Source organism: Camellia sinensis, chromosome 1 (assembly GCF_055761805.1).
Source record: "Camellia sinensis isolate YWXY chromosome 1, ASM5576180v1, whole genome shotgun sequence".
NCBI classification, from domain to species: domain Eukaryota; kingdom Viridiplantae; phylum Streptophyta; class Magnoliopsida; order Ericales; family Theaceae; genus Camellia; species Camellia sinensis.
The window spans coordinates 225,146,199-225,159,710 of NC_138961.1; the positions used below are offsets into that span (position 1 = coordinate 225,146,199).

At 41.2% G+C, this 13,512-nt stretch overlaps 1 pseudogene; it reads left to right on the top strand.

The window, feature by feature from the left end:
- LOC114281195 (anthocyanidin 3-O-glucosyltransferase 5-like) overlaps window positions 1-12,680 on the top strand; it is a 28,128-nt pseudogene extending 15,448 nt beyond the window's left edge.
- The last annotated feature ends 832 nt before the right edge of the window (window positions 12,681-13,512 follow it).

The window sequence follows — 13,512 nt, forward strand, 5'->3', positions numbered from 1 at the left end:
CCCTCTGAGCGAGGGCAATTGTGTAATAAGTGTGCGTGAGTGTGTGTATGTCTTCCAACCCCACGTCTTTCTCTCTTTTATTTACCTGCTATCAGTGATTTGTATTCGGGCATATTTCAATTAGCATACTTATGCTTTGCATGTTTGCATCCATTCATCCGTATTGCATGCACCGGGCTCGGCGCATCATACTAACCGCGTAGTATTTCAATTCTAAATTGAATACATGTATCAAGTTGCATTTCACATGACATCTTAGAATAGCCGAGTCTATTTCTAGTTGCATTTTGCATGTGTTGCATTAACTATCTTAACATGAACTAGGATCATGCATTTGATTACTAACTAGTTTCTGTTTTGGCTTGGAGTACTCAGTAAGTGTTTATGCTTTTGCATCTTGCATGCGTGTGAGTGTTGCCATGATAGCATGCTTACCATGAGGCTAACTGCTTACGTGATATAACTGCCTGAATGCCTATGGGTGAAGGTTGGATTGTTTGAATTGGGATAATTCATTGAAATCCGTGATTTAGCCTACTTGGGAGTAGCAAACTTCAAACTCTTTTCCAAACAAACGGATATGCAATGCTTTGTTCCAAATTAGGCGATCTAGTCTATACTTGTTTTACTGTGCGTATCACATAGTAATTCTAGCTAATTAATTGGAATAAGAACGCATGTGTTTTCAAAAACAAGATATCATGGTTAGTAGAGGCTGATCTTCGGATCGGGCAAGCGGGGGTGCTCATAGCTGACGTTCCCCAATCGTACCCAAGTTCCTGAACCGAGGCAACTTTGGTGATGGGTTTCTCTCTCTGCCGGCTAACTTAACACTTAGCTCGGACACGTGGCAACGGCTGGTTGGCTCTCCTAAAAAAGGTGATAGATTGACAAGACAAGACTATGACTAAGCGTATCTAACAAGCTACTCAGTAAGGCACTCCGGCAAGTGATGACATCGGCTAAGGACGAAGCTTCGGCAACTAAGGTGACAATGACCTCGGCTAGGAAGGACAACACTTGACTAAGTTGTGCCACACCTTGGCCTAGATGTGCCGTACCTCGGTCTAGGTCATACCACTCCGGGACAAGATCACTTGGGTGCAAAGGTAACATCTCGGCCTAGATGATTCACACCTCGGTCTAGGTGATAAACACCTCGGCTTAGATAACGACATCTCGGCCAATATGTCAGGGCGGAGGTGGAGGTCAAACAAAGTGGTTCCAAGATAATTCTAGACTGAAGACGACCTCGGCTAAACTCACACCAAGCGAGGTACAAAACATGCTGTAACACTTAAATGAATAAGGACAAGACTTGAAACGCAAGCTTACAAGACAGAATCACATGAATGCATATGTGTATGGCTAGGGTAGCGTGAGGGTTATTACATCCTACCCCCCTTAAAGAAGTTTGGTCCCCAAACTTGAGTTACCTTGTTTCGAGAATAACTCCGGATATCAGACTTTCATTTCCTCTTCCATTTCCCACGTAGCGTCCCTGCCGTAATGCTCTTTCCATTCAATCTTCACCATCGGTATTGCCTTATTTCTCAATCGCCTCACTTGTCTATCGGTGATGCGTATCGGCTCTTCTTCATAGCTTAGGCCTTCATCAACCACAATCCTGAAATGATCGATCATGTGCAGTGGATCCCGTATATACTTTCTCAACATCGAGATATGAAACACATTATGAACTTGACTTAATCTCGGTGGTAAAGCAAGTCTGTAGGCAACCGGGTTAACTTTGTCAAGAATTTCAAACGGTCCAATGTAACGGGGTGCCAATTTACCCTTCTTCCCAAATCTTGAAACTCCTTTCATCGGCGAGGTTTTCAGGAATACATGATCCCCTACTTCGAATTCTAACTCCTTTCTTCTCTGGTCGGCGTAACTCTTTTGTCGGCTCTGAGTGATTCTGATTCTCTGTTGGATGAGCTTAATCTTTTCGGTTGTCCTTTGAACTAAATCGGGGCCAATCAAAGCTCTATCTCCTACTTCGGTCCAACATATCGGCGATCTACACTTTCTTCCATACAAGGCTTCATACGGCGCCATGCCGATGCTAGCTTGGTAGCTGTTGTTGTAAGCGAATTCTACTAATGGCAAATGCACTTCCCAGCTTCCCTTGAAGTCCAATACACACAGTCTAAGCATATCTTCAAGTGTTTGAATTGTTCTCTCTGTTTGGCCATCGGTCTGGGGATGAAAAGCTGTACAAAACCTCAATTCGGTTCCCAAAGCCCTTTGTAAACTTTGCCAAAATCTAGAAACAAATTTTGGATCTCGGTCTGACACGATGGACATCGGCACACCATGAAGTCTAACGATCTCATTCATATACAACACAGCAAGTCGATCAGCACTGAACAAGGTCCTAACCGGCAAGAAATGCGCTGACTTAGTTAACCTGTCGATTATAACCCAAATCGAATCCATTCCTTTCTGTGTCTTCGGCAAACCAATCACAAAGTCCATGGAGATATCTTCCCATTTCCACTCAGGAATCGGCAAAGGTTAGAGGAGTCTTGCCGGCCTCTGATGTTCCGCTTTCACTTGTTGACAATACAAACATTGAGACACGAACTCGGCTATTTCTCTTTTCATATTCGGCCACCAAAAGGTTTGTTTTACATCTTGATACATCTTGGTGTTCCCTGGATGAACTGCAAATCTGGATCCATGAGAGTTTTGCAAAATCCTTCTTTTCAATTCCGGGACGTCGGCCACGCACAATCTTCCTTCAAACTTGAGCACTCCATTCTCAAGGGCGTAACCCGACCTCGGCCTGGTGGTAATCTCGTCGGCTACCTTCTTCAGGAATCCATCCTCCATTTGCCTTGCCTTTACTTCCCCAATAATAGTCGGCTCCACTGAAATCATGGCTAAGCATGCCAAACTTCCCACTGACTTCCTACTCAATGCGTCGGCTACCGAGTTTGCTTTACCTGGGTGATACTGAATCTGCATGTCATAATCTTTCAATAATTCAAGCCATCTTCTCTACCTCAAATTTAGTTCCTTTTGGGTGAACAAGTACTTCAAACTCTTGTGATCCGTAAAAACTTGGCAAGAGGCTCCATACAAGTAGTGGCGCCAAATCTTCAAAGCAAACACCACGGCTGCTAGCTCTAGATCATGGGTTGGATAATTCTTTTCATGAAGTTTCAACTGACGGGATGCATATGCTATGACTCTGCCCCCTTGCATTAATACACAACCCAAACCCATATGTGAAGCATCACTGAAAATCTGAAATTCCTCATTACCTGACGGAAGTACAAGAACTGGTGCCGTAACTAACCTCGTCTTCAACTCTTGGAAGGCTGATTCTCTATCATCGGTCCATTCATATGCTGTTCCCTTCTTAGTTAGTTGTGTCAATAGTACTGCTATCCTTGAGAAGTCCTTCACAAATTTTCTATAATAACCTGCCAAGCCCAGAAAACTACGAACCTCGGACACGTTGGTCGGCGTCAGCCAATTCACAATGGCTTCAATCTTACTCGGATCAACTAATATACCCTCTTCATTAATCACATGCCCTAAAAATGAGATGCTGGAAAGCCAAAACTCGCACTTACTCAGCTTGGCGTACAACTTCTTGTCTCTCAAGATTTGCAGGGCGAGCCTCAGATGATTCTCGTGCTCAATTGTACTCTTGGAATAGATCAATATATCGTCAATAAAAACAACTATGAACTCATCTAGATACGGCTTAAAGACTCTGTTCATCAAGTCCATGAACGCTGCAGGAGCATTGGTCACTCCGAAAGGCATTACCAAAAATTCGTAGTGGCCATACCTTGTCCGAAAAGCAGTCTTCTCAATGTCTTCGGCTTTGACTTTCAGCTGGTGGTAGCCCGACCTAAGGTCAATCTTGGAAAAGACTCGTGGCCCTTGTAATTGATCAAGCAAATCGTCAATCCTAGGCAATGGGTATTTGTTCTTAATGGTTACCTTATTAAGTTCTCTGTAATCAATGCAGAGGCGAAGTGTGCCATCCTTTTTCTTAACAAATAAAACGGGTGCTCCCTACGGTGAAGTGCTCGGCCTAATGAATCCCTTATCCAACAATTCTTGTAACTGTAGTTTCAATTCTCTAAGTTCAGCTGGGGTCATTCTATAGGGTGTTTTGGAGATAGGTTGCGTCCCCGACACGAGGTCCACAGTAAACTCTATTTCTCTATCGACTAAGTGGCCAGGCAGCTCATTTGGAAAGACATCGGGAAATTCCTTAACAACTGGTATGTCGGCTAACTCAACACTCCCATTCAAATCACTTAGTATACTGGACAAATAACCTTGACACCCCTTTTGGATCAACTTATAGGCTTTCATGGATGAGATTAAGTAAGGTGGGGGTACTACTCCCTTCCCTTGGAAAAAGACCTTGGCTTTGTTTGGGGTCTTCAATGTAACGCTCTTAGTAACACAATTAATGGATGCATGATGCGTTACTAACCAATCCAATCCCAATATGACATCGAAGTAAGTCATGCTTAATGGCATCAAATCAGCTAATAATTCTACATCCTCAATCACCACAACACACGCCCTATATATGGATGCAATAATTATAGTTCCCCCAGATGGAGTAGATACAGATAGCACATAATCAAGGGGTTCTAATGGTCTGTTCAACTTCTCAGCAAATTTAACAGATATAAATGAATGTGTAGAGCCCGAATCAATCAAGACGTATGCAACTTGAGAGCAAATTGAGAGTGTACCTGACACTACCGTTTCAGCATTTTGGGTGTCTCTTGGCACTAAAGCAAAAACTCTACCCTGTCTCATCTGTGTCCTTCCGACGTTGCTTCCTTGTGCAGAGCCCGAGGTGCTCCCATTTTTCTTACCATCATCAGCTCTTGCCTTTGGACAGTCTTTCACGCGGTGGCCTATCTTGCCACATTCAAAGCAGGCTTCTGTCGCCCAGCGACAAACCCCGAGATGCGGCTTCCCACAACTCGCACACGTCGGCTTAGCATTTCCATCCCGATTTGAGTTGCTGGAACTGCCCACATTCGCCTTCTTCTTGGCATTAAACGGCATCCGACGACCTTCATAGTTCTGTCTCTTCCTCTGACTCTCTCCTGAACTTTGATATCGGTTTAAGTTAGCTTCCGCCAAGATGGCCTTATCTAACACCTCGGCGTAAGTCGGCATATTCAGCATGTTGACCCGATCCTGAATTGGTCCACGTAGTCCACTTTCAAACTTCCTGGCTTTCCTATACTCATCGCTGACCATATGAGGCACGTATCTCGCCAATTCGGTGAAGGCACGATCGTACTCTGCCACTGTTCTGCTGCCTTGTGTCAGAGTCTGGAACTCTGTGGTCTTGCGATCTCGAACGCTAAGCAGAAAATGCTTGTTGTAAAATAGTTCCAAAAATCTGGCCCAAGTTAAACCAGGATTAGCCTCCCGGATCATCATCCACCACCTTCGCGCGTCGTCGTCTAATGTGAATGCTGCTAATGTCACCTTCTGAGTGTCGGTGCTAGGAAAGATTTCGAACAGCTTTTCCATTTCCAAAACCCACGCCTCGGCCTTCATCGGCTCTATGCCCCCTGCGAACCTCGGTGGGTTCATCTTCTTGAACTCTTTAATCAAAGTCATCATCCCTTTCCCATACAAGGCTGACTGTGGAGGCACTTGGGGCACTGGAAGAGGTGGAGCTGCATGTCGGCCATCCGTCTGTTCGGCCGGGGTAGATGTAGCACTTGCATTCTGTTGCCTCATCTGCCTCAACTCATGGGTTAAACCTTCAACTAGTCTTTCTAGTTTGTCTAACCCATCCTCTGATTGATCTCGGCCAACTGATGGTCTACCTCTCCTCATGATGCTATGAGTAGGCAAAATGCAACCTTAAAACAAACTGAACCAAGAACCGTGTATGCAAATAACAAATGGTTATGCCGAGATGATGCACACCTTGTCAAGTAACAAGCAATATGATGCAATCCTAAGATCATTCTAAGGGACATCCTATGCTCTTTAGGACTCAAAGTGTGTGAATAACGCACTATAAGGAATGCGTGCTCTGATACCAATCTGTTACGACCCCAAACCGCCCCTAATAGTTTGGTGCTGTGATGGCCAGTAATTCGGGATTACCGAAGGCCAACCTTCAAAATCCACACACAATCAGAGTATAAATTTATATATATGGGGCTCACAAGTGCGGAAGCAATAATTTAAAAATACAAGTGGTCCATAAGAGCAGTGCGTAAGTTACATGGAATGGCATACAACTTTGCAAAATTTTACAACTTGAATACGGATACAATAAAGTACAAAATACATATTACATCTTGATCAAAAGGCTTCTCCAGCCGACATGTGTAAATTACAAGTATTATAAGCCGAGAAGCATAATTTTCAAGATTGCCGACGTGAACACAAGTTAGGCCGACATGACAAAAAAACCCAAAACAAGCTCGCGAATCACACCTAGGCGTCACCGCCTTCCTGCTCATCACCTACATATATATAGAGAGGGTGAGCTTGGATACTCAGTGAATGGTATAAGAAATAAAGGGGTTTGCATGACTGGTATTCAAGATTTTTATCAAATAATACATAACATAATTAGTGCAAGTCAAGGGATGAACCAAGTCCATCTTCCAAATCTGTCAAGTTTCAAAGGATGCTTACTAACATCATTATAATACAAGTGATGACATCTCGGCAAACAAAACCCACGCGGTAAACCGTCAGTGGCAAACAAGACAAGACAAGGCAAGGCAAGACAAGGAAGATATCTCAATTCAATGGTGCCGTTGCATTATAGTCCCCTGACACTAAGGACTTGTGCTACTAATGCTTAGAGTCCCCTAGCACGTACGGACTTCCAAACTTTGTGCTACAATTGCTTATAATCTCCTAGCACGTACGAACTTCCAAACTTTGTGCTACAATTGCTTATAGTCCCCTAGCACGTACAGACTTCCAAACTTTGTGCTACAATTGCTTATAGTCCCCTAGCACGTACAGACTTCCAAGAATGTCATCAAAACAAGATAATATATATATATATATATCCAATTAGGAATAACTATTCATGCTTACAAATACTTTCCAAAACGAAACAAAACAAGACTTTTATCAAAGCATTATAACATAGCTTTATTAAAAATATCACTCACTTAGTTCTTTAGACGTCGGGGTCAAGCCAGTCCAAACCTTACAAACATATGACAAAGTCTGTTGAATGCACTTTCAAACAAGTTTCACATGCATGCAGATGATCTCGGCATTCCTCAAGACTAAGTCGAATCAAAACAAACACAGTTCTTTATCTCGGAAAACATGCTGGGCAACTACCAGGTCTAGGCCGAGGTTCCACACCCCCTTGCCGAGGTGTGGCCTCGATGGCCACATTCAAAGGGATGAAGTCGGGAAAAATTTAGGTTTCTATCTCTTAAAGAACATGATGAACATAAAGAACGTGTTCATGAGGAAGATGGATGCAAGGATAATGATTTGCTATTACAAAACCTGAGATTTCATGCTATGAGTTCAAAAACATGGACCTGGGTACCCATATTCAAGGATCTTGTGAGAACAAACACAAAAACATGAATCTTAATGCAGACTTTCAGATCAAACAAGACTTTTTCTTCAAGAACACATGAACACTATTTTCTCTTTCTAAACCAACTTTAAATCGATGCATGACATGCAGAACGGTTCGATCGTGCAATGCAACTAGATGATTAATAAGAACGACAAGAGTAAATCAAGAATCTAACCTCAATACGCGAATCTAATGGTTTGATCTCTAGGAATCAAGCTCGAAAATCTACTCTCCCTCAAGAACTTTTCTTCCTCTCCTAGAGCTTCTCTCTCTTCTTCAAAACAAGTATGGGAACAAATGATGGGTTTCTCTCTCTGCCGGCTAACTTAACACTCAGCTCGAACACGTGGCAACGGCTGGTTGGCTCTCATAAAAAAGGTGATAGATTGACAAGACAAGACTATGACTAAGCGTATCTAACAAGCTACTCGGTAAGGCACTCCGGCAAGTGATGACATCGGCTAATGACGAAGCTTCGGCAACTAAGGTGACAATGACCTCGGCTAGGAAGGACAACACTTGACTAAGCTGTGCCACACCTTGGCCTAGATGTGTCACACCTCGGTCTAGGTCATACCACTCCGGGACAAGATCACTTGGGTGCAAAGGTAACATCTCGGCCTAGATGATTCACACCTCGGTCTAGGTGATGAACACCTCGGCCTAGATAACGACATCTCGGCCAATATGTCAGGGCGGAGGTGGAGGTCAAACAAAGTGGTTCCAAGATAATTCTAGACTGAAGACGACCTCGGCTAAACTCACACCAAGCAAGGTACAAAACATGCTGTAACACTTAAATGAATAAGGACAAGACTTGAAACGCAAGCTTACAAGACAGAATCACATGAATGCATATGTGTATGGCTAGGGTAGCGTGAGGGTTATTACATTCTTGGTGATGGGGTTATTCAACTTGTACCCTATTGTTCTATCACTATACCTAAGAAAAATTCATTTTTCACCTTTGTCATCAAGTTTTGTTCTTCTAGCTTCCGGAATTTTAGCATATGCAATGTACCCAAATACTCTTAGATGAGTAACACTTGGCTTGAATGAATTCCAAGCCTTTTCTGGTGTCTTCAGTTTAACACTTTCTGCTGGACATCTATTCAACAAGTAAACAGCACATACAACGGCTTTAGCCCAAAACTCTCTAGGCACACATTTTCTTTTCAACATGCTTCTAGCCATATCCAATATTGTTCTATTCTTCCTCTCAACGACTCCATTTAATTGTGGCATATATGATGGTGTTACTTGATGCATAATTCTATGTTCTTTGCAATAATTTTCAAAAACATCGAATATATACTCATTGCCTTGATCGGATCTCAACACCTTGATGTAGTAGCCACTTTGCTTATCAACTAGTGTCTTGAACTCCTTAAAAACATCAAACACCCCAGACTTCCTCGTTAGAAAGTATACCCACGTCTTTCGGCTATAGTCATCAATAAAAGTGAGGAAATGCCTATTCTTCCCATTTGACATAGGTTTCAAAGGTCCATATACATCGGTGTGCAGAAGCTCTAAGGGCTTTGATGCTCTCCACCTCACTTGTTTTGCAAAGCTCGATCTATGATGCTTACCAAGAATACACCCATCACACACTTCATTCGGATGATCAATATTTGGCAAACCTTTCACCATTTTCTTACTTGATAAAAGCTTCAGGCCACCAAAGTTGAGATATCCAAACCTCAAGTGCCATAACCAAGCCTTGTCTTTGACAATAGCATTCAAGCATTTTATGGCATCATGTTGAATATTCAAAGAAAATATTCTACTCTTGGACATTTTCATATTAGCAATCAAATTACCACAAGTATCTTTAATAGTAAGGTAGAGATTTTTCAAGCTAATACCATAACCCTTCTCTAAAAGTTGGCTCAAACTCAAAATATTATTCTTCATATTCGGAACATAATAAACATCGAAAATAAAATCATGATTTCCATTCTTGAGTTTGATTAGAATTTTACTTTTGCCTTTCATCGAAATTTTGGAGGAGTCACCAAATGTAACATGGCCTTGCACCGTTTCATCAAGTTCAACAAACATATGCTTCTTGCCACACACGTGATTGCTAGCCCTGGTATCAAGAAACCATACATTGCTTTGATCATTTTCAAACCCATTATAAGCTAGCAACAAAGTAGGCCCCACTTCATTGCTCTCTTTTTCAACATAGTTCACTTGCTCACCAACTTTATTGCTTGATTTTGCTCTACATTCACAGCTATAGTGCCCAAAGTTATGACAATTGTAGCATTCCACATTTCTCTTGTCATAGCCATGCCTATTGAATGAACAGTTGTAATTTCTTACTCCTCTTTCTCTTCCTCTTCCTCTTGGATCATATGAATTTTGGCCTCTTCTACCTCGACTAATGTTTCTTCCGCTTCTAGCTCTACTTCCATGACCTCTACCATGGCTCTCATAACCTCTTGTACAGCTTTTATAGCCTCTTCCACGATTTCCATAGCCTCTATCATAAACTTCATAGCCTCTTCCTCTTCCTCTTTGGGATGTCCCACCTTGCTCCTTTTCTTCCTTAAAAGAAAGCTTGGATTGGAGAGCTTGCTCAGGGGAACTAGAGGCTTTCTTGTTTATCATTTGCTCATGTATGTCAAGCGTAGCCATCAATTGATCAACTGTCATAGTACTAAGATCCTTCGATTCTTCAATGGTAACAACCACATGCTCAAATCCTTCGATTCTTCATTGGTAACAACCACATGCTCAAATTTGGAACTTAGTGACCGTAGAACCTTCTTTATCACATGCACATCATCAAGATTTTCACCATACCTTCTAATTGGATTTACAATACCCAAATTTCTTGTAAAGTAATCTAAAACGGACTCATTTTCATTCATATTCAACGACTCAAATTCAGCCCTTAAAATTTGAAGCCATACTTGTACTGTTTTATCAATGCCTCTATGTGAATTCCTAAGAATTTCCCAAGCTTCTTTAGAAGTAGTGGCGGAGGAGACCTTCTCAAAAGTTGACTCATCAATGCATTGGTAGTGTGTAAACAATGCTTTCTTGTCTCTTTTTCTACAATCTTTTAGTGCATTCTTCTGATTTTCTAACAACTTGTCTTCATCTTCTTGTGAGTTGGGTTCTTTATACCTTTTTTTCAATTAAATCCTACAAATCTTGAGAGGCCAACAACACTCTCATTTGGATACTCCATTTCTCATTATTGTCTTTACCCAATCTAGGAAATTAAGGTTGAAAGAAATTGGTAATAAAATCCATCACAACTTAAGTAACAACAAACATCAACACAAGCTCTAATTTCACCACAGTATTTAAGCAATACACCCAAAGCTTTGATACCAGATTTGTTAGGGAAATTTAGGAGTTAATTACATGCACAATATCATTGAAACAAACAGTCACGGATGGACCAAAACAAAGCACAAAAACAACTATCAATAATCTAAATTTTTTTGTATAGATTTTTAGCTTCAAGCAAACAACTTTCAACACAAATAATCAGAAAATAAAAATATTAGTAAACAATTATCTGGGCATAAAAAATCTGCACTTTTTTCACTAAAAAATCAGCTTTACAAAGCTTTCTCTCCCACATTGTACATAGCAACACACACAAAAAAAATTCCATTTTTTTCTCCTCTTTTACAGAGAGTTTTTGTCTCTATTTTTTCTATTCAAAAAACTAATTAATGTGTTCACTTTTTAGCCATATATTTTCACCTATGAAATGTTCTTAGAAGCACATTTTATTTACAAGTACAAAAATATAATAATTTTACAAAAAAACCCAATATACATGTAACCAAACACCTCAAAATGGGTTTACGACATCTAACAGACCCTCCATCCGGTCAGCTCTCTATGCCATGAAGAACTGCCCTACCATCTGCATCGTCGACCTCTTCGGATCTGAAGCTTTTGACATCGCGACGACAATGCATGGTTCACTGCTTTAACCATTTAGGGCTAGTTTGGCATGTATTAAATAAGTCAAAAAGTCAAAAAGTCACTATCTTATTTAAGTCATATCATCTTATTTAAATCACATCACCTTTCTAACACATCACATCAAACCCAACCCAAACCCACCAATAAGTCAAAAAGTGCATTTTTTTAGGACATCCCAAACCAACCCTTACTGTCATGTGCTTGACAAGGAGGTTGAAGGTGAGTACATCCATCAAAATGAACCCCTCAGACTTCCGGGTTGCAAGCCAGTTCGTCCGGAAGACGTAGTCAACCCGATGCTGGACCGGACCAATCAGGACTATTATGAGTACGTGCGCTTGGGGGTTGAATATTCGCAATTTGATGGGATCTTGATGAACACTTGGGAAGATTTGGAGCGTACATCAATCAAAGCCTTATGAGACGATGAAATGCCGTGATCAATAGTTAAGGTTCCGGTTTATCCAATCGGACCATTAACAAAACCGATTGAATCGGTCGAACCAACAAGCGAGCTGTTGGAGTGGCTCGACAAGCAACCCAGTGAGTCAGTGATATATGTCTTGTTCGGGAGTGGCGGGACGTTGTTAGCAAGGAAAACCATAGAGCTGGGTTGGGGTTTGGTGCTAAGCCAGCAGAGGTTTGTTTGGGTGCTACACCCACCCACTGAGGGGCATGGAGGTGCATCCTTTTTCACGTCAGGGAGTTGCCCAGATAGTACCGTAGACTGCCTGCCCGATGGGTTCTTGACTCGAACCCACAACGTTGGGATGGTGATTCCACTTTGGGCCCCACAAATGGAGATATTGAGCCATCCATCAGTGGGGGGATTTTTATCACACTTTGGGTGGAACTCTACTTTGGAGAGCCTAACCAATGGAGTGCCCATGAGTGCATGGCCACTCTACGCTGAGCAGAGAATGAATGCAACCATGCTAGCGGAAGAGCTCGGAGTTGCCGTCAAGCCGTAGGTGTTGCCGACGAAGAAGGTGGTGAGGAGGGAAGAAATAGAGGAGATGGTGACAAGTGTGATGGAATACAAGCATAGAAGGAAGGAGATGAAAATAGTGCCAAGAATGCCCTGAGCGTTGGTGGGTCTTCTTACAAGTCAATATGTGAGGTGCTCAAAGACTAGGGATGCAACGTGGGTGGGTTTAACTTGAGCAACTTGAATTCAGTCCGAATTTTTTAAGGGTTTGGACAAGATATTTTTGAATTTAGTATGGGCTTGGACAAAAATTTAAAAGTCTGAATTAAATTTAGACGGCTTTCTGTAAAGACGTCAAACAATCCGAGTAACCCGAAACCTGAATTACACATATATAGATATATAAAAATATTAAATATACATATAAATTATTAGCCATTACATGATATTAAAATAATTTAGATTATTAAATCATATTGAATATATATTATTATATATACAAATAATATAAAATCTTACTTTTTTTTATTTTATTATTTTCACTCATAAATTGTAAGGGCTACTATAGCGACATCTTTCTTACATTATATAAATTATTTGTTTTGGTGGTATTAATGATTTTCTATATAAAAAAAATGTAAATAAAGTCAAATTTTAATAATTTAATAATGTAGCTGAAGAAAAAAAAAATTGAAATTCATTTACAATTCGGGGAAACTCGGGTTTAACTCGAGTCGGGCTCGGGGAGACAACCTCGGGTTACAATTCGGGTTTGGATGAGCCTGAGTAAGTCTCAGCACAACTTAAACTGAGTTTGAACAACCTCCCAATCTGACTGAATTGGCCCAAGTTTCACTCCTATTAAACACTGCCAGTTGAGACTGTCCGTTAAAACCCAAGGCCAATAATTGTAAGGTGCCATGGATCATGTACCAGGCACAATGGCACAGTTTGTTACAATTTAAAAAATTTCAGTGGTTATAATTTATTTTAATCTGAGAGTTTGTGTTATATTATTTGATGCAATTTATGGTTATAA